The 22,918-nt window shown below is 39.7% G+C and overlaps 1 long non-coding RNA gene across 2 annotated transcripts in view; it reads right to left on the bottom strand.

The window, feature by feature from the left end:
- Window positions 1-669: 669 nt before the first annotated feature.
- Window positions 670-22,918, bottom strand: part of LOC144283596 (uncharacterized) — a 33,906-nt gene continuing 11,657 nt past the window's right edge. Inside the window, exon 4 of one of the 2 annotated variants that reach the window (XR_013352159.1) lies at window positions 670-1,287. This is a non-coding gene — a long non-coding RNA (uncharacterized LOC144283596). The other variant, XR_013352158.1, reaches the window with a different exon arrangement.

The following is a 22,918-nucleotide window of genomic DNA, read 5'->3' as shown; positions in this document are numbered from 1 at the left end:
ATTCCTGGGTGGCTCAGTGGTTTAGCGCCTGCCTTTGGCCCAGGGCGCGATCCTGGAGTCCCAGGATCGAGTCCTGTGTTGGGCTCCCGGCGTGGAGCCTGCTTCTCCCTCTGCCTGTGTCTCTGCCTCTCTCTCTTTCTCTCTATCATGAATAAATAAATAAAATATTAAAAAAAGTAAATACACAGGAAGACTATGGGCATTCAGGTGTCTACCCAATGGGAGTTTGGTTTAACTTTGAACCAGAATGCTTTCTCACCACGTAGTCAACATGATGAAACATGCTTTGGTGGCCCCCACATGGTAAGACACAGAAGTCAGTGCTTGGGATACAGGAATTACTAAGATAAGGAAGCAACAAGCTTCCAACTGAGAGAAAATGCTGCTGCAACAAAAATTCATTATTAACAGATGTCATAGAGAGAACTAACTGCCTTTATAAGCTCTGCTCTTAATATTCCCCATCCCCACCCTCAGTTAGACCCTCTCTTTTATCTCCCTTCCTTACTGCTTTGTTTCTTGGATGACCCTTACTCATTTTTCATGACTCAGAATACTAATAATGATAATGATAACACGGTCACAATAATGATAATAATTGTTAACATTCATTGAATTTTTTAGGTAGTAGTCATACACATACACATACGCATACACACACATCACAGGTATATGAAATTTGCTCTTTATAATAGCCCAATAAAGGAGATACCATTTTACAGATAAAGTATTGCACAGACGGATTAATTAATTTGTTCAAGATAACATAGCTATTAAGTGATAGAAGTAGACTAGAGATCTCATTTTTGCGGAGAATATTTCTGGGGTAGGTTTATTTCCCTTCTTGTGTGCTCTCAGGTAGCCTGTGTTGATCACATTATAAACCATATAAGAGTTACAGTTTATCACAGCTCAGAGTTCATGGGATACTTCCCTAACTAGATTGAATTCCAGTCTTGTTCATGTTTTTAAGTATCGTTAGTAATGAGCACAGTATCGCTAGCACAGAACACGCAATCAATAACTTTTTGTTGGATATGAGTATAAGCAGATGAATAAGTGCTTGGACAAATGAATAAATGCTTGGATGAATAAATGAACCTAATAATTAAAGAATGATTAACCCAAGGCTGAATGAATGGATCTCATAATTAAGGACCGTAATTAGTAACAAAAATCCTGTTAGGAAGAAGTGACATCCTTGTTTTCCAACTTGGTTGATGAAGGTTATTTCTGTTGGTTCTGGAACAATGGAGCTGCATTTCCCTTGACTACTCGGGGCCGATCCTACAACCAAAAAATTAACAGCAACAATGGAATGAGGGACCATATGCCATCGATCTGCATTTCTCTCTTTGTATCAGCTGGAGACTCCCACATTGACCATGAAGCGCTACCACAGTAATGATAGTTTCCAAAAGAGAAAAATCAATCAATATCTTGTTTATTAATCTACATGGTATCAAACCCCTGCCACAGGTTTTCTTCTTTTCGTGAATTGTCAATCTCAAGTCAATGTAGTCTATTTAGGGCACCTGGGTGGCTCTGAAGGTTATGCATCTGCCTTTGGCTCAGGTCATGATGCCAGGGTCCTGAGGTCAAGTTCCGCATCAGTCTGCTCAGCGGGGAGTCTGCTTCTCCCTTTACCCCTCCCCCTCCCTGTTCAGGCTCTCTCTTATACTCTTTCTCTCAAATAAATAAATAAATAAAAATCTTTTTAAAAAATGTAGTTCTACTTAGTGACAACTCGAGTAAATGATATGAATTCTGAGTATAGCCTTTTCTCTAGAGACTTTTGCAATGGCATGTTCTCTGCATCCTGCTACTATCTCTTTCCTTCCAGTCCTTCGCACAAATACCAGATTTTTCTTTCAGGGAGATTGTTTTCATCATTGTACTTCTCTGCTCAAAATCTTCAATTATTTCTCAGCTACAGTATCAAAATCGGACTTCTTAGCCTGATGTTCAAGGCTTCTAGAGTTTCTCCAAACTTGTATGCAACTCTTATGTTTGGCTCTTTTCTTGCATCATCCTGTTTTACGTTCTTCTGAACATACCTTGCTCCAGCAACATGTTCCTGTTGCCAAGTGGACTGGGGAGATCCCGGGCCCTGGGGCCCTGACATGGCCAGAGGGAGTCCCTGTAGGTTGTTGGTCTGATTGTGAGAATTCAAGGACAGACACGCAGCACAGTGGATGAGTAACACAAGTGGGAAAATTTGCTAATGTGGAAAGTGCACTCTGGAGACCTGAGAGCCAGTGAGCTAGAGAGAGAGAAAGAGAGAATGAGAGAGAGAGAGCTACACCCCCTGGGGGTTGGGTTTCTCTGTTTTATTGACACTTGTGAACTAGGAGGTGGACTATTTATTACTTGGGGCAGGGATGCAGGGCTTTGCATTTTTTCTTGCTAATTTGGTCAGGGGGTTTCTTTCTGTCCTGGTGTGTGCCAGCCTGGGCCTTTCTGGTTTAATCCAGCTTCTTGCGGAACGCTGCCCGGACAGGGTCCTGCCCTTCCTGCTAGCTGGCCATGACTTCCTCCAGGCCTGGCCTCCAGGTAGGGTTAGAACCTCACTAACTGCCCACTCTAATGGTCCCACGCAACTGAAAAATCTTTTCCCTTCTTTTCTGAATCTCCCTATTCTGCTTGTCTAATAGGCCTGCTACAAACTCCATCATTGCTGCTGAGGGCTAAAGACCATACTTATTTTTTTTCTCTTTTAATTCTGTGGGATTTATTTTTGACACCATTTATTGGGCATTTGGTTTTACACTATCTGCGATCTATGTCCATTCATGCTTTCTTCTCCTACCTTGATGGTCAGCATCATAAGGGCAGAGATCATGCCTTAGACTTTGGCCACCTTCTATATGATCTCGAGTTTCAGTAAGAAGTATCTGCTGAATGCATGGACTTAGGCTCCTGGTGTAAATGCGTCATGAGAGGTGTTCAGAGCAGCACAGAATTCCAGACAGGAAACTTGCCAGGCTGAGTCATTCAGTAACTACAACATGTTTGCAATGTATTTCCTTATCTGGGTGTGCGAATTAGGAATAAAGGAATCTCAGTTTCAAGCGTAGTGAATAAACCTGGGTTTGATTGATTGATGATTGATTGACTTTAGAGCTAGAGAGAGAGAATGAGGAGGTGGTGTTAGGAACAGGGGGAGAGGGACAGACTCTGTGCTAAGCAGGGAGCCCCATGTGGGGCTGGATTTCCCAGGACCCTGAGATCATGACCTGAGCTTGAAATCAAGAGTCAGAAGCTTAACTGATCCATCCAAGGCACCCTGCCTCCTTATAATTTAATCATGCATCTTAAAAACTATTGCTGCACATGATCCTTCCCTTGGATTTTATACAGATAAAGTGGTTTTGGCTGCAAGTAACAAAAACGGATTCCATAATAAGGAAACAATTATACCAAAATGGAAAAAAAAAAAAAAGAAAAAGTTCAAGTAGAACAGTTTCAGATTTGGTTGATTTTGCAAGTCAGTGATGTCATGGGGGCAAGGTATTTTTTCATCTTTCTGTGCTCAAGCCTCCTACTAGTGTAATCCCCTCAGGCTGAGCTTCTTTTTAATTGCAAAATGGATGTTATGGATTCATCCCTTTGTTGAAAATGCCACAGCATTCAGTGGGAGAAACAGAAATCATTTCTTCTTTGGTCTTTCTATATAGGCAGGGAGGAGAAGCCTCTTCCTGTAGCCCCTAGCAGATTTCATAGGTCTGATGAGTTGAAACTGGATTAGGTGCTCAATTCTACACCAAGAGATGGCAAGAAGAATACTACTACTACGTTTGCCTCAGCTTTGGAAGAATTCTGGTCTCATGAAGGGAGCAGATGGGTATTCGAACAAAAGTGAGGCTGGGCGGTGTGTTGGAAGTGGAAATGTCTGCTAGTAAGACAGCCAACTGTGGGGCTGAAATTCCAAAGTGCCGGTAGCCAAGGATCCCTCTCAAAAAGGTGAATACTGCTCTTCCCCCTCTGGTTTGTTCTCAAAGGACTGATTAGGCCAAAGTGTATCCTGACGCAGGGGGACACCAGCCCATGGATCAGTGGTTGGCATCCTCTGCTGGGACTTTTATGACCGCACAATACATATATTGTTTGCATTAAATATTGGCTATGACTAAGCTTAAGGTTCTTCTAGGCACCTTTTTAAAGAATAAATTTTAGACTAGATGACTTCCTAAGCCAAGGTCTAACTTAGGGAGATCTTAGACTCAGTGATCCCCACCTCTCCTTCCATTTCTTTCTTTCTCTTAACTGGGTATTTTCAAACCTTTCTCCAGAGGCCCAAAGCTATGTCAAAATCTGTTTATTGGACGTTTTCTAGTGCTGGTCAGTTTTGCTGGAGGGTGGATTTGAACATAAGTGCCTACACCTCAATTATGTGAATTAAAAATTAATCTTTCATGGTAGAAAACAGAGGACGTTTGGGTTTCACATGCCCAAATTATAGATATCAGCTAAAAGAGTGTGCACAAGAATTTAAGAGATTTCATGAGTTTTCCAGTACTCCAAGCTACTCAGTAGAAGTCAAAGCTTGTTGAAAATATATTTCAATTAACCAGATAAAATCTATGCGGGTGTGTGCATGTGTGTGTATGTGTTGGAAGTGGAACTGAGCAAACAGTTTTGAGATGCATGCTTTATATTGTGATGCTAATTAGGTTCATGTATACTGTCTCCATCAGTTTATAGAAATGCTACTTTAAATGCATAAACAAAGTAATTAAGTTGAGTATATAGGAAAAGAAATATATATATACACACATGTATTATGGTGAAATATATATATATAATATATATGTATATATTATATATATATGTTATGGTGTTTTCAAACCACTTGGAAATAATTTTGTTTTTTCTGACCAACTGCTTCTAAAGAAATACTTTCTCAAAGATTATAAAAAAGGAATATCATCGGGATCTCTGGGTGGCTCAGCAGTTGAGCATCTGCCTTTGGCTCAGGGTGTGATCCTGGAGTCCTGGGATCGAGTCCCACATTGGGCTCCCTGAATGGAGCCTGCTTCTCCCTCTGCCTGTGTCTCTACTTCTCTCTCTCTGTGTCTCTCATGAATAAATAAATAAAATCTTTTAAAAAAGTGATGTCATTAGATATTTTCACTTTTCATTTCTTTCTTTTTAAAGTCTGTTTCTGCTTAATTGAACTGAATGCTATGCATACAACTCCCAAAGTCACCAAAGTGTTCAGAATTGTTTAGTGAATTTTATGTAAACATTTAAAAAAGAACAAAAACTTAAACTCTGATGATGTAAGATTTCTGACCTGTGCTCAGAAATCTTTTATGAGATTCTTCTATAAAAATTTTTCTATATTTTTTCTATATTTTCTATTTTTTCTATATTTCCTGTGGATAGATTGATAAGAAAACTGTCTCTCATTTGTCAAGGAGAAGGAATACTAATTGGAATATAGTTTTCAATAGGATAAATTATAATTTCTAAGAATAAATTATGATTTCTTCATCAAGTCAACTTATAAGAAATTAAAAGACATATATTATATACAGGGTTTTAGCTAAATGATTAATTTGGAACAAGAATCCTTTGTGAAGTCGCAGTTCTATCTAGCACAGTACGAGCCCTTCCCAAATTAGACCCCACAGAGTATTTACAGAGTCCAGACTTCTATTCTACTTACCGAGTGCGCTATATTTATTTCTGTGTTTTTCTCAACCTCAAACCTTTGGAACTCAGGGAAGATTTCTAAATAATCTCTGAGTTCCCAGTACTTAGCCACATATCCAGCTCACCCTGGGTGCTCAATGCCCACTGGAAATGTGTCACTCACATTTGGCTCCTTACTTTGGATCACTCAGGATACACGGTTAGAGTTGGAGTTATGTCGGGCCCTGCATATGAGGGGATCCCAATGAGCAGTCAAGGCCATCTTGCTCATGGTTTTTCCTTTTTGTAATCTGAGGCAATATTACTATACTTTTCTATTTTGCCTTTTCTTATCTATGGATTCATTCACTTATTCAAATTATATTTATTAGTGTCTAGTATATGCAGCTACTACTTCAGGTTCTGGGATCCACCTGCAAATGAGACATACAAAATCCTGCTCTCATGAGGCTTACATTCAACTTGGGAAGAGTGCAGTAAGGAAATCATCAAATGGCCATGTAACATAACGTCAGGTAGTACTGATAAACGTCATGAAGAGAAGTATGGGAGATAAAGGGACAGAAAGTTTCAAGAGATACCATCTTTAGATAGAGTGGTCAGGTCAACTTTCTGAGGTGATAATAGTTGATCAGAGATGGTGAATATCTGAGGGAGAATTTTTTAGGATTTATTTATTTATTTATTTTAGAGAGAGAGAGAGAGAGAGAGCATGTGTGTTCTAGTGGTGGAAGGGGAGGAGGGGGTGGAGAGAATCTCAAGCAGACTCCCGACCTGAGCGTGGAGCCCAATGTGGCGGGGGGGGGGGGGGGAGGGCTTGGTCTCACAAATCTTGATATCACAACCTGAGCCAAAATCAAGAGTTGGATGCTTAATTGACTGAGCCGCCAATGTTTCCCATCTGGAGAAGAATATTCTAAGTAGAGATTAGACAAGCAAGGACCAGAGGCAGAGCCAGTGTGGTATGGCTGACACATAGCAAGAAGAATCTTGTGACTTTAGAATAGTAGGTGGAAAAAGAATGGTAGGAAGTGAGGTCAGAAGTCCTGAACATCTGACATTTTAGGATTGAAGGTAAAGGTAAGGATATTATTTTGGTCTATACACACATATCCTTATATTAATTATTATTAATTATATGTTAATTATTTTAATATAGTATGGGAAACCATTGATGGTTTTAAATAGAAGGTTATGATTCATTTTTGAAAGGGTTATTCTGACTTCTCTGTGAATGATAAACTGGAGGAAGACAAGAGAAAACAGACAGATTAATTAGAAGGCAGATTTGCCATAATCCAGGCATGGCGTGGAATGACCCCAACTGGACTAGGAGAGTAATAGTACAATGAATGAGACATGGTTAGATTCATTTTGAAGGTGAGCCAAGGGGAAATGTGGATGGATTTGATCAAGGCTGAGAAAAAAGAGGAGGCAAAGAGTGGCTAGATGGGTTTTGGCTTGAGTAATTGGGAGAATAACAGTGTTATTTAGTAAGATAGGACAGACACACTGTGAAATAAGCAGGAGGAAGGCAGAGAGGAGCTGGTTTTGAAGCAGAGCAGAAATCATCAATGTACCCTGGGATGCAGAGTCTATGATGATTACTAGACACCCAAATGCACTGTCCTGGATTTCAGAGAAGTGGGCAAAGCTGGAAGTTTAAATTTGGGAGTTATTAGTGCCTTTGATGCATAGATTCAGATGAATTCACCTAGGATTAAGTGTAGAAGAAGAGATGTAGGAGAGCAGAGATGAGAGGTGCTCCAGTGTTTATAGATCATGAAGAAGAATCTAGCAAAGGAGACTGAGGAGAAGCAGCTGTTGAAGGAAACTGGGAGAATGTGGGTCAGAGAACTAGGAAAGAAGGAAAAGAAGACAAAAGGAAAGGGGGAACAAAGAGAAGGGGCAAAAAAGGAAAGGAAAGGAAAGGAAAGGAAAGGAAAGGAAAGGAAAGGAAAGGAAAGGAAAGGAAAGGAAAGGAAAGGAAAGGAAAGGAACAAAAATAGCAGTTTATAGTGAGTATCTACTTTCCTTTTTGTTTTGAATGTTTCTTCCTATTTTCTATAAACCCCCCAAAAGTGAGATTGATCTTGTGACCTAACCTATGTGTTAGAAATATTCAGTATGGGACTAACACATTCCATCTCCCCAGCTTGTGAAATGATGTCTACATGGTCCATTGTAGGATGTGCTGTTCTTGCGACCATCAAAGAGTCACCTGACTTAGCTTGCACTTAGCTCCTCACTTTGCAACATCGCTCAGGAGCTGTCCAGTAAATGGTCCAGAGGTTGGGACTATGTCTATTAAATTTATTCAGACTCAGGTCTGAAGGATATTTTATCTATTAAGATCAGCTTTGCTATAGTTTATAAATACTTTGAAAATAACTATATCAAATGTCTTCTTATCGGGTGTCCCAACAACTGGCCCCAGTGATTCCCATTGTCTACTTATAATGCACTGACTGATAACGTTAGTCACCAGTTGCTCCCAGCCACAGGCTTCTTCTCCTCAATGTCTGTGCCCTTCTACTTCCTCTTGGATTAGGATGTTTCTCCAGATTGCATTTGTTGCCAATTTGTATATGGCAATTGTATTTATCAGGGCAAATCCTAACTTGATGGGATATTTATAAATTGATATCACATGAAAACAAAATTTGCTCCATTGTTAGATATTGATGAACGTGGGTTGCTAAAGCAAGTCTGAGGCTTTGGGTTGGAGAGATAACTAAAAACTAAGATGAAATTATACAGATTAAGGAAGGATTGTAGCTGAGTCCTGGATTGTAATCAAGTTTTGAAAGCAGATTGCTTCACCTGCCTCTTCTAACTCTCATTAAACTGGAGGAGGGGAGGGAGGAGAGCAAAAAGGAGGAATGGAAGGCTGTAAAAAGAAATCAATAAAGAAAGACAAGAGAAATAAGCAAAAAAAAAAAAAACAAAAACAAATTGGAACTAAAAAGATGTATTTTTGGATGTGATTCATGTAAGAGAGACAATGTAAAACTTTAATTCAATCCAAAGAAAATGCCACATCTCTGCATCGCCATATCAAATATTCACAAATAAATGCACGTGCATGTTTTCAAAGTTAAAACTAAAATGTTTAAGAAATGTCTGTCTCATTTTTACCAGATGCACTGTAAAACTAACTTTTATACCTACCATTGACTTTCTTATTAGATTGGTATTTATGTGTATGTATTTATTTCTGGCTTAGAATAACTGATAAGTTTCTCTAAGTAGGCTCTATGTCCTCCATGGGACTTAAACTCATGACCCTGAGATCGAGAGTTGCACGCTCTACTGACTGAGCCAGAAACACTCCCTAATGATTGATTAGTTTCATTTTAAGGGGGCCAATGTGTTGCTGCAAAACAACCCAAGAAAAAATAGCTTATTATGATGAAAGAATTTAAGAATCAATTGAACTGTCTCTTTGAACCTTTCATCCTATTCTTGTCATTATATATGCATTTATTCTTGTCATTACATATTCATTTAAATAAAGCTCAAAATTAAATTTAAAAAACATAAAGTACACTTTGCAAATTTGGCTTGAACAGTATACAGTTACCAAAATTTATCTGTTTCACATTTGTTAATTTTGAAAAATGTAACACAAATAATGTAACTGAATATACTTATTTGGAAAACACAAGATGAAACAGCTGAGTCTTCTAAAAAAAAAAAAAGGAGAGAAAATTGATTCAAAAGAAGAAAGAAATGGCGGAAAGAACTACAAAGGAAAAACGTTTCCTGTGTCAATTTAAAAATTCTCAGAATAGAATGCGTTCGTGTCTAGTTGGGTAGAGAATTGTACAGACTTTTATGATGTTTTTAAATCTGAAAGTCTGGGTTAACCAACTTTTATGTGATTTAGTAAAGAAAGAATAGCCCAGCTCCAAGCTTAGATTTACTGGGAGTTCCCTGTGCGATAGTTCCCATTTTTGAGTATCTACTCCAAGCCAGGCGCTATGCTATCCCATTTAACCCTTTGAACAATCCTTCCAGATGAGTATTGTCATCCTCATTTTCTATATGAGAATTAGAGGCGTAAAAAGAGGCGAAACACACAGTCAATGGCCAAATAGGGGTGTGAGCTAACCTCTGCCTCGTAACCAAAGCTGCGTGTTTCACTACCCCCCAAACTGTCTCAGTTCATCTGTTCCTGTCCCAGTGTCTTCTGCAAATTGTGGGTAAAATCACCTGCCTTCCCTAGGCTAGGTCAGACGAAATGAAAAGTGAAACAGTTCCTGGTGTGTTGCAAATGTCAGGTCGTGTTTCTGATTATGATGATCTCTCAAAGAAAGTTCGAAAACCGTTGGAGAACAACAGAGTAGAGGAGCTTGTCTTAGAGAAATGGTGCTGCCCATCTGTCCCGTCTTGTCACCCCCATGCTCCCAGCAGGGGCTCTGTCAGGCTGGACACCTAGTCCTGCATTTTTCTGAAGCTTATCAGTGGCTCAGGGAATTGTCAGATGAACTTCCCAGAGAACTGCCTTTCATAATAAGGAGGAACCAGAGATTGTGGAAGTCCTGCTTCTCCTTTTAACAGGAGTCAGTGACCAGCTATCAGCAAGGATGGTTGCTCCCGATAAAAGGAAAATGATAAAATGGACACTGCAGAGAATTATTTTCTTGTCTATTATGTAAAAGGTGGGAATATTATTTTGTGAATACATTGGAACACATGCCTGATTTTGTTAAAGTGTGGCCTCAATGATGAGACCTGTGAAATATGCCTAAAAACAAAAACAGGACGACCCACCCCAGATTTATTTAGGAAACAAACAAAAAAATCCCGAGGGAGAGATAACAAAAATGTAGTGTCTTTTTCAATAGAGTTTAATAAGTCAGTTTTTAAATTTGTCACTGAACTAAATGGGTCTTGATTATATCAGAAAAAAAAAAAAAAAAGCCAAGACTACAGGTTAAAATGGATGGCGGCCACATAGAAGTGGCTTGGGGGTAATTATAATTGACATTTTACTGAACAGGATTGAAGATAATGTACCTCATGAGTGAGTTTTAGGGCAGTCAGTGTGAACAATAATAGTATTTAAGTGATAGTATCGAGTAATAATATTTGTCAGGAGCATGTCCTGCCAGAAACTCACTAATAGAGTGAATCTTTATAATCATTTTTCCTGAACATAATGTGTTAGCTTTGACTTGATACCGCAGGGAGCAGAGGGAGTAGAAGAGGGTGAAGGGAGGGTTAAGATACATATTAATTAAATAATAAGAAACCAAAAAGCAACTGTTCAAATTCCCATCCTGGGGGGCCTGGTTTCCTGGTGTCAGCAGATGGTGCTTCTTCTAGTTTCCCACAGTGTCCTAAATGAGAAAGTTTTCCAAAATACGTAGCTAAAAAAAATCAGAGTTTTCAATCTGAAATTCAAGTTAAATCGCCCAAGAAAACAGAAACAATACCTTACAGGTGAACTTTTCTTATGTGCCTGACTCGTGAGAGGACTGTGATAGGATCTCGAAAGAAAATGCTCTACTCATCAAATTCTCAAATGGCACTGACCTACTGGATTTTAGTGGGAGGGCATGCTGGTGATCACAGAAGTTTGGGAATTTGTATTTTTGTTTTCTTTGGGAAAAAGAAAGGCACAGGAAGGCACAGGGCACAGGAAGTTATGCTGTAAAGAAGTCAGTCTAGCTTTGTGCTGTGCTCCTCTGAACACTCTATGCTACCGCCCAGCCGAACACTCATCGGTATTGTTGAGGCAGAGTTGTTGGTGGAAGAGCGCCTTCTTTCTGAAGGCACAGAAATAAGTATTGTGCATCTGTGAAGTTGATAATGGCAATTTTAGTGATGAAAAGAATAATATCATCATCCATTCTTAGTGCTTTATAGTCGATAACATATTTTCTTATAGGGCTCATTTGATCTTCATAATAACCATACGTGGTATACAATTAAGTAAATATTTTATCCCAAATCTTCTTATTCAGTTTAGAAGAGGAGAATGAGGACTCGAGCAGGAAGGTCTTCAGGAGGGAAAGAAAGAAGTGAAGAGAGAGAGTCTCAGTAGGATTACTGACATCACGAGTGTTTGAAAAAACATCTGAGGATATAGCCAAGAAAGTGCGAGATAATTAAAACTTTAGGGAGAAAGAAAATACCGTGAAAGAAAGAAAACAGAATAAGAATTACCCTACTTGGCTCTCTGGGGCAAAATATTTACCTAGCCATAATCATGTATGAACTATTTATTCATTCAACTAGAAATAGTGATAAAACCAAATAGGGCCTATGAGATAGAGAGGTGGGGTTGAGTTGGAAGAGACCTAAATCCTCATAGCAGGAGCTCTGGATAATATCGGAATCAAATAATCAGAAAATATCAGTCTGTGCATGTTGTCTGAACACACAGCAATAACCACTAGAGAAAACAGTGGGAAGGGGTAAAAGGTTGTTGTCTCTGAGGTGATGCAACTTAGAGGTGGAATTCAGGGTTTAGATTTTCAGTACACATCTCTGTAATATGGGGGGTTTTAATCCCCTGTATATGTCATTTTAATTAGAAGTGGCATTTATTTCAAATAACTTTAAAAAAATCGAGAAATGCTTAACACTAGTCAGAATGATCTATTTATAGGCTTGGTGTCCAGTCCTTATCAGCTGAGGGCAACCCCTGAGAATAGGTTGTAGGGTTAGCTGGGATCCCATATGGCTGGGGCTGGAAGTGGAAGCACCTCTTACACAGAGATGCGGGTGTGTATGCAACAGGCCATAGAAAGGAGAAAACAGATGCAGGGGGAACATTCGGCAGTCATTTTCATAGTCTAAGTAATAGAGTTTGAGTCTGGACTAAAGAGTAGAGTCAGTGAGTGTGGGAAGGATTCTAGAAGTTTTGAAGGCAGAAACAATGGGTTGGATGTTGACTGTGAGAAAAAGAGGGGAATCAACAGGGCTTGACAGCTTGGATCTGGACAATATAAAGAATGAAATTGCCATTTATGAGAAGACTGTGTGAGGAACATATTTTGGGGATTGAAGCCAGGAGTTTAGTATTGGACTTGATAAACTGGCTGTGCCTATTAAACTCCTGGGTGGAAATGTCAAGTAAGTAGATATACGAGTCTAGAATTCTGGAATAGTTTTAAGAGAGAGATATAGACTTGAGAGTCCGTGGATAGATTGTATTTAAAGCCACGAATGAATGAGGTCACCTAAGGAGTGGAGCATAAAGAGTGAAGAAATACAATCTGAAGGTGGAGCCTTAGTCACTCCGAGGTTCGCAGGTAGGGATAAGAAGGATCTGACATAGGAGGGAGACAAAGAGGCAATGGCCAGAAAAGTAGGAGGATAAGTAGGCAGGGTGGTGGCCAAGTAGCCAAGAGAAGAGAGTATTTCAAGGAGATGGGAATAAGCAATTGTTTCACATGCTGTTGAGGAATCAAGTGAATCCTGAGGAGTAAGCGATCCTTGCACATGGCAACACGCAGGCCACTGGAGGCCTCAGCATGAGCTCCCTTGGTAATGTGATTGGGGCCAAAATGAGTCCCAGAAAAAAAATGGGAATACAGATAGTGGGAACTTTGGGTATAGACCTCTTTTCCTGAGTACGGCTGAAAGAGAAGCAAATCTGTTAGGCCGTAGCTATGGGCACATGTAGGGTCAAGAGAAGGTTCTTGGTTCTCGTTTATTTTTTAATGAAGTGTGTTATAGTTTGCCTGCTGATGGGGATGGGACTATAGTCAGGGAAGTGTTCATGCTGTAAAGCAAATGGGGAAAATGAGTGGAGTTAGGCCTTTGAGTAGACAAGAGGGAGCAGGGCCTTGTGCACAGGAAGAAGACATGGGGATGGGTGCAGGATTTCCGGTTTGGTGGCGGGCGTGTGGGGGCAGGTGAAAGCTCCCTCTGACTTGTTTTTGCTTCTATTGTCCCTGGGGAATGAGAAGTAAAATAATCCACAGAGGGTGAGGCAGAGGAATTGTGGAAATTTGAGGACGGGTAAAAAGATAGGAAGTCACCATGTAGCAGATGAGGAGAGAGAAAGCCACCTGAGGAAATGCAGGAGCGTCCTAGAGCACCAGGGGCTGCCTGGGGCATCCTGGTCAGGACGTTGTGTGTGTCTGTCTAGCCACATGCAGCTGCTCAGGGGCCTGAACATGAGACCTAATAGGTCAAGAGTTGGCTTCAACTAACACTGAGTTTTTCCCAAAGTAGTTCAACAACAGAAGAGGGGAGAGAGAAGGGGTCTACACCGGGGAGCGGTTGTGTGGGTGCATCCTGGCCTCAGGTGAGAAAGACCAGAGCACGGTGGATAAGGGGGCTGTGAGCTCAGTGGGTCTCACATACTGGTGGAATTGCAGGAAATGAGGTATGAAAAAAAAGGAGAATGGGAGGTAGGGAGATGGAGGCAGCAAGGAGGGGTAAGAGGCTGGGTATTTTGAAGACATTGGCTTCAAAGGAGCTGAGGTGTTGAGGGAAGATAGGGGTCTGGATGGTGCAATGAACAGCACATGGGAGGCTCATCCACCTCAAGGCTGAGTGCACATGGGACGTAACAGGAAAGAGGGCCCAGTGTACGGGCGCTCGGGGCAATTTAGCCTTCCCTGTGGATACAGATTTCAGGCTGCCTGACAGGGAAAGAACGCCAAGGTAGCCTAGTATTTATTTATTTATTTATTTAGAATTTCAATTTTTAATTTTTAATTTTCTTTTTAGTTTTTTTTAAGATTTTATCCATTTATTCATGAGAGGAACACAGAAACAGAGGCAGAGACATAGGCTGAGGGAGAAGCAGGCTCCCTGCAGGGAGCCCGATGCGGGACTCGATCCAGGGACTCCAGGATCACGCCCTGGGCCAAAGACAGATGCTCAACCACTGAGCCACCTGGTGCCCCTTATTTTTTAGAATTTTTACAGTGTGCTATACTCTCTCTCTCTTTCTCTTTCTCCCTCTCTCTCTCTATACACATAGAGAATATATACATATACATATATATTCTAGAAATAAACATTTTAAATATTTTTCTAATAATATATCACAAAGCAGAAAAAAGGTGTAGTATCCATACCTATGCATTTATCCTCTTCTATTATTGGATGAGAACGAAAGGAAAACAAAACTGGTTTCAAGAAACAGTAACATAACGCGCTCCAATTACTTGATTGTCAAGCTACTTTCTCTGCATTTTGCTAACTTAAATCTTACACATTAGCACAAGTTTAAAATATTCCTTTTGTGGCTTAAATATTCGCCACTCAGCGTTTTGCAAATGACTTCATAGTATTTTGTTAGCAATAACTTCCTTTGGCTCCTTTGCCAAGTAGTTGATATCCAGATGCTCGTAAGCACAATAATGTGTTGGCATAAACTAATTATCTGCCATGTGCAACTATTTATACAACCTCACTACATTAGTAAGATATGAAAGCGATTTACAATTCCCTTTAAATAGCCACATGCACCTGCAGGCAGTTTTGGTTCAATAACACAGAAATGAGTGATAAAGATAGGTTAGGCATCTTTGTTCTTTCTGGCTTTAAGAGTTCAAATGATGATGAACAAAACAGTTCCTTTCGCTTTGCAGCATTGCAAACACTGTGACAACTTTCTCTGTAAATTCCTGAATTAATTCTGGAGCTTTGTATCTTGGAAGCAAAGAAACCAGAGTTCTATAAACTCATGGAATTCAGGCAGATAAGGCAGTTATGTTATTATTGTTATTATTATTAATTATTTGGGAGAAGTAGATAAAAAAATGTGAGATTGGTGATTTGATGTTCAAATGAGAGAAGTGAGCGGAAGAACATAGTTCTGAATTCACTTCATAGGGATTGAGTTTGAATCCTGTGTCTATACCACCAACATAACTCTTAGGCACTGTAAGCGTGGTACTTGGGCCCACAGGTTTTTTTTTTTTTTTTTTAGGAGACTTTTTTTTTTTTAAGATTTATTTATTAATCTGAGAGAGAGAGAGTGAGAGAGAGCACAGAGGGAGGGGCAGAGGGAGAGGGAGAAGAGTCTTAAGCAAACTCCCCGCTCACGCTGAGCAAGGAATCCTATGTGGGGCTTGATCTCAGGACCCTGAGATCACGACCTGAGCTAAAGCCCAGTTGGTCACTTAACTGACTGTGCCACCCAGGCGCCCCAAAGACTCAGAAAATATTTTAATTTTAGTTTCTCTTAAAATCAGAAAGAAACTATTGAATTTAATAATAATGAATATTTAATAGTGAGCCTAGGCTGGATAATAATTGTCTTTATAGTTAGGCAATTAACAAAATACTGCTTTCATTTTATTGTTATCGTTGTTGTTGTTGTTGTTATTATTATTATTAATAGAGGAAGGGTTCCACAAAGGCAAAAAACAGCCTGGGGTTTATGAAGTTATCATACAGGGTGAATGGCTGTGTCATGTTGGATGAATAACTTGGAATAACGTAACCGGGTTGAACTTTATTTATTCTCCTAATCTTTATTTTTTTCTTTTTTAAAAAAAAATTGTGTTTATTTATTTGAGAGAGTGAGAGCAAGCAGGAGGGAGAGCACGGGGAGGAGGCAACAAAAGGAGAGGGAGAAGCAGGCTCCTCACTGAACAGGGAGCCCAACACAGGGCTCGATCCCAGGACCCCAGGTCACAACCTGAGCCAAAGGTAGATGCTTAACCCTTGAGCCACCCAAGTGCCTCTCTCCTAATTTTTAAAGCAGGGCTAATGGCTGAGAGGGCTGTTATAAGAGCCTGGAGAGATGCTATATATATAAAGTTCTTTGCATAGTGTCACGCACACTCAATAAATGTGGTTTAGTATTGTTTTACTAAAAATGGAGAATCTTGCTTCCATAGTAAAATGGCTTAGGAGCTCCATCTTTCTGTCTCTGTCTCTCTCCTTTAACACTGCCTGGTATATTGTTACCGGAGGAAGCTGATTGAGAGGTTTGGCAATAGAATTAGAAAAATTCTAATTAAATTCTAATTAAAAAACTATATTGTAATGATAAGGGTGCCTGGGTGGCTCAGTAGGTTAAGCGTCTGCCTTCTGCTCAGGTCATGGTCCCAGGGTCCTGGGATCGAGCCCTGCGTGGGTCTCTCTGCTCAGTGGGGAGTCTGCTTCTCCCTCTCCCATTATGCTCTCTCTCTCTCTCTCTCTCTCTCTCACAAATAAATAAATAAAACCTTTTAAAAAAAGGCAACTAATGGCTTTATAAGTTAACTGCTGGTTTTTAACTACCCAGTCAACTAGATTCCTTAGTATATGCAGAGCCCGTGTACCATGTGTCCATTTACATTTATTTTTTTATTTTGATGATTTGTAAATGAATGAAAAACTAAGTCTCTGACCAAACTCCTAAAAAATATATGACTATAGACAATCTGTTTCAATTTGATAAAGGGATTGTGCATAAACTCTACTTCTACCAGAGGAAATATGGTAGACTTCTTATGAAAAGTAATTGATGAAAATAAAGTCATAGTATCTTTCCTTCCCTGGCATCCAGGTATGGAAGCCAGAATTCCAGCCAAATAGAAAAAAACAGAAACATTCCTAATTTTATTTGCTGCTTTTTTGATTAAAAAAAAAAAAAAAAAGATGATGGAGAGTGAAGAGAAAGAGGGACCTGAACGTTCATCTTCTCCAAATAGCCTCTGGTGTAATGTCAATCTGCACATGGGGACAATGAAGACCTTCCCAAGGTCAGATGGTGTAAAACTCTGCTTGGTTCCCTGTTCCTGCCGTGTTCCAACCTTCCCAATCCTGGTTATTAACTCATTAATCATGCCCTCCCCCAGGTAGGGAAGCTAACAGTATCTAATGATTTCTTGGCCAGTAGCTCAGACTCGCTACCTTTTCATTTTTCTTGAACTCCAATCTGTGGCTATAAATCTGTTGTCTTTCAGTTTCAATCCCCCTCATGCTAGCATGCGCCATGGTGAGCCTTCTTTGGGGAAAGATACTAAGACTTAAAATATCTTTGGCTCTGACTTATGTACCAACAACCGTGTTCAAGAGTTGCTTTCCATTTTATCTGCAAGTGTTCTAGAAATAAAACACCTTTTCTGCCCCAAACTCTCTTATCTATGCTGTAAGTGTCTTTTCTCAGGGAGACCCTGTCCAAGTTTAAGAGCCTAGACTCAGACGTGAGTAAGCCTTCCCTTTCTGCACCCACTCCAGCCAACTTGTGTCACTATTGCTACCTTTAGCCCTATGCCAACTAGAAAGCCCTGGCAACGTTTTCTTAAACACCAGCTGCTCACTCCTTGTTTTCTCATTTTCAAACTCTACAGTTCCTTTGAACAGTTCCAAATTACTCAAGTGTGCCAAAACCAATTCGGTCCTTTAGTGAATGTCAGGTTTTCTTGGTAAACATCAGTAACCACCTCTGGTTAGAGGCAATCCTCACCCTGCAACCTCTCTAGCAGATGTTAAGTCACAGTGAAAACAAATCTTAAGCCAACATCTGCCACATAGAATACATTTATTAACAGGCAGGCATAATCACTGAACTTCTTAAGCTTAATTAAGAAGGGTTTATTCTTTCAGCCTCAGGGTCACAGATGAGCACCATCCATGAAAAGCACTCACTCTGAGTGAGGCGCAAGAGGTTCTAATGGCAGGATCTGCAGCCTGTGTAACTGGAACCAGTAGCAAAATGTCTCCAGGTAAAAGGTCCTAGGAATGGAGTGTTGCACTCAGGGCATTGGTTGTTGTCAAGTGTGGTCTTCTCATACTTCAATCATGCAAGGGTCTTTCTTAAACTCCCCTTTACTTTTCACATATCCCCAATCCCATTACTATCCCCAACAAAAGGTTATTTCCTATAGGTCTAATTTAAATTAATTAACCCAAAGGGGCTGATTGATCGTGAGACATTTCCTAGGCTAATTAACTTTCTCTAGAGTGTTAGTTAAATTTAATATGTCCATACACATATCTCATACTACTTACACTGAATTGTTTACAGTTAGTTACGCCCAGAAAATATAACAAGCAAACTAGCTGGTGGGATGGTGGTGGTGAAAGGATCCTTCAATAATGTCCTAGATGACTTAATAAAGTCAAGTGAATAAATAAAGTGAAGTTATTCAGGATTATAAATCAGGCACACTCTAGGTAGAAGTGGATGATAGGATAGGTATAGAGGGCACTTAAGGTCTTGTAACACTTGAGTCTATAGTTTCCTTTTTTTTTATAGATTTTTTTTTAAATTTTCATTTATTTATGATAGTCACAGAGAGAGAGAGAGAGAGGCAGAGACACAGGCAGAGGGAGAAGCAGGCTCCATGCACCAGGAGCCTGATGTGGGATTTGATCCCGGGTCTCCAGGATCGCGCCCTGGGCCAAAGGCAGGCGCCAAACCGCTGCGCCACCCAGGGATCCCAAGTCTATAGTTTTCTAAAGTCAGTGTTCTTCTTTATCCATCAGGCTTTGTTAGCCTTTGCTAGGATTGCACTATTTTATAGGCCAGAACCTTTCTCACTGTTAGATAAAATGCTAGGAAAAGGCAAAAGAAGAAAATAAACAACAATAACAACAACAAAAAGACAGAGCCAGGGGGACACAGAGTCAGGGGGCCTCTGTGATTTGAGGCCCCCAGAGGACTAGGAAGACCAAAATAATAATTGATTCTTTAGAGAAGGGATATTAAAGAGGGAGCCAAAGCAGGAATCAGGTGTGAAAGTATAAAGTGGGATCCTACTTCACCAGAACTAAGTATTGGCTGGGAATTAATCTCAACTGAAGAACTCTATTACTTACTACAACTAAGAGGACAGATCGAAATGGAACCCCAAGAAGGTTGACTTGAAGTCTGGTCATCAAATTCTGGTTCTAGGACATTCCACATTATTTAGCTCTACTTATTTTCAGAGTTTAAGGTGGGATCCATACTTGGGAGCAGTTAAATGACCTACAAAAATTTTATAGGAACAAAAAGCATCTCCTTGCTTTTTTTCCCAATGTTTTCCTAGTGTTAAGAATAGTTAGGTAATCTCTCACTCTCTCCATAGCTTATGTAGATATCCATAATTTCTACCAAATAATAGAAAAGTGAAAGCCCAAGAGTCCATGTTATCTGTAGAGAGATCAACATATTAGAATTTGATTTGGAAAAACATCAATTACTTGACAATTGTCAGGCAATGATAACTAAGAATTCAATCTATTCTTCTTTAGTTTTATTTCTGCTTTTAGATACTTTGATAAAACTTCAATTGATGTGAATTGTTGTTGTTTAGTTGGTTGCATTTTGTGAGTTAAATAGTAGAAATATTTTAGGACAATCCTCTGACAAAAGACAACCTGTGCTAAAACACCAGGGAATTCCTGCATTGAGTATATAGGTAACGATGGGTAGGTGACATCGACATGAGTATTTACAGAATTATCAGGTGGGAGGATGTTTATCTGCACAAAACATATTTTTTCACCTGTCATGTCAACTTGTTTCATGATTTTATGACCGATGGCTGGTATAATCATGCAGAATATCAATGTTCATTTGACCGAGTCAAATCCATCCATATATCCATTTATCCATTCTTTCAACAAATTTGTATTGTGAAAGGGACACAGAAATAAATAAATCATTAGCTTCCATCCTCAAAGAGTTCACATCCCACCTGGGGAGACAGGTGAACATATTTTGGCAACCTAGTGTGAGCAGAAGATGATACGTAATGGGGGCCTGAGGGAAGGGCACAGGTGAAGGGCATGCACCAATACAGACGATGCACACTGACCTTTTACTTTAGTTTTTGGTACAAATCACAAATTATTTCATCAAACTGTTTCTTGAAGAGGTGGTGAATCTGTTTGTTTGCTGTGGGAATGCAAACTGGTGCAACCACTCTGGAAAACAGCACAGAGCTTTCTCAGAAAGTTGAAAATAGAGCTACCCTATGACCCAGCAATTGCACTACTAGGGATTTACCCCAAAGATACAAATGTAGTGATTCGAAGGGGCACTTGCACCCCAATGTTTATAGCAGCAATGTCCACAATAGCCAATCTGTGTAAAGAGCCCAGATGTCCATCAACAGATGAATGGATAAAGAAGATGTGTTACACACACACACACACACACACACACACATGCACACACTGGAATACTACTCAGCCATCAAAAAGAATGAAATCTTGCCATCTGCAACAATGTGGATGGAACTAGAGGGTATTATGTTAAGTGAAATAAGTTAATCAGAGAAAGACAATTATCATATGATCTCACTCATAGGTGGAATTTAAGAAACAAAACGGAGGATCACAGGGGGAGACAGGAAAAAATAAAATAAGATGAAATCAGGGAGGGAGACAAACCATAAGAGACCCTTAATCATAGGAAACAAACTGAGGGTTGCTGGAGGGGAAAGGTAAGGGGATGGGGTAACTGGGTGATGGGCATGAGGGAGGCCATGTGATGAGCACTGGGTGTTAAACAAGACTCATGAATCACTGACCTCTACTTCTGGAACCAATAATACATTATATTTTAATAAATTGAATTTAAATAAAAATATGTAAAAAAATAAAAATTAAAAAGAAATAAAATAAGGCCGACCTATAGTTGGCTTTACATTTTATAAATTGAATATATAAATGTTTCTAATTCTTCTCTTGGAGAAACAAAGGTAACTAATTTTCTAAGTCACTTTTTGGGTACCGATCAGACAATATTCCCCCAGGAGCTAGAAAGGAGCCTTCCAAATAGTAATTGTTGAAAGAAGGTATAAAAGAACCACCTTGTTACGGAGCTTAACATGAAACTCTTTTAGTGAGTTCAGAGATTGGCAAACTTTTTGTCTTAAAGGATCAGACAGAAATGTTTCGGGCTTTATGGGCCACATGGACTCTGTCACAAAGACTCAGTCATTGTAGCACAGATGAGCTAAATACATAAATGAATGTGCATGGCTATGACCCAATAAACTTTCATATACAAAAGCAGGTGGTGGAACAGATTTGTGGAACAGCTATTTACTGACTCCTGAGTCTTAATTGACTAGTTCGGATCATGTTATAAATATATGTATATACAAATGTGCAAATATTCATTTAATTATATATTAATGCTAGGTAAAATACATGTCTCTTAACATACACTTGGATTTATAAGGATATAGAAGAGACGAACAGTTAGGATTTAGTAAAAATTGGTACAAAAAGATAATTATCATTTGTAATAGAATTCCTAGAGAAATTAGATAGGATAATTTTTTTATAAGATAAGAATAGGTAAGTAATAGAAGGTATGGTTTGTCCACTACAACTCCTTCATGACAAAGATCTTACCAAAGACTTGTTGAACTTGCATCCACATGGTTCCTGTGGGGGGCTGCAAATTAGTCCTGCAATCTAGCTAAATAAGGATAGGTCACCCCATCTAAGCAGAAAATACTAAGGCGAGATCTATTGGAATGCTCAATTCTTGAACCCTGGAAAACACATGTACTTGGTTTAACCCTTTGAGGTCAAGAATCTGTTGAGCTCCACCTTTACCATATAACACCGGATGAGCAGAAAACAGTCTTCCTCTTTTTGAACTGTGCAGGGTTATCTTTCTTATTATTTCCTTTTGCTGGTCTACCTTGATTGAGTTACCTTCCACCCACTTGGCAACAACAAGGTGTGCCCTCTTCTCATTTCTCATGACGTGGTCTTCAGCCATGAGTTCTCCATAGACTCTACGAATGTGGCAACAATCCAAGTTTCTGAACTGCAGTATTTATTTTTAGGGATATGAAATGCTAGTTTTGAAAGTGACATTAGACATCTTATCCTGTGTTGGTTATAGGTTCATTTATTCCTTCATTCCCCCCTGCCCTCCACAACAACTGTTTATTGAGTGCTTACTCTGTGTCAGGCAAGCAACTAATTGCTGGGGATACAATGTTATGTAAAAAGAAACATAGCATCCAAACTCCTGAAACATGTACTATAGTTGAGTAACATGTTAATAAAATAATCACACCCAATAACCAAAAATAAAAAAACAAAACAAAAAAGTACTGAGACACATTCTCTAGGAGAAAGCACATATAACAGAGGAATCCAATAGAGACTTGTGGGTAGGGGCTAAGTCAGGGTACCTTATGGAGGAAGTGCTTCCTAACTTTTTAATATGAAAGCTGAACAGGTGCGTAATGGGGGCAGGAGCTTTCTGGCAGAGAGCACACGTACTACAACACCTCATGGCAGGAGGAGAAATGGCAGTAGGACACCAGGCACATTCCAGGACCTGAAAGGCTGCTGTTTATGGAGCAAGAGAAACAACGGTTCAAGGGCAGGC

Source organism: Canis aureus, chromosome 14 (genome assembly GCF_053574225.1).
Source record: "Canis aureus isolate CA01 chromosome 14, VMU_Caureus_v.1.0, whole genome shotgun sequence".
In the NCBI taxonomy this organism is placed as follows: Eukaryota; Metazoa; Chordata; class Mammalia; order Carnivora; family Canidae; genus Canis; species Canis aureus.
This window is presented reverse-complemented; position numbering and strand designations above follow the sequence as displayed.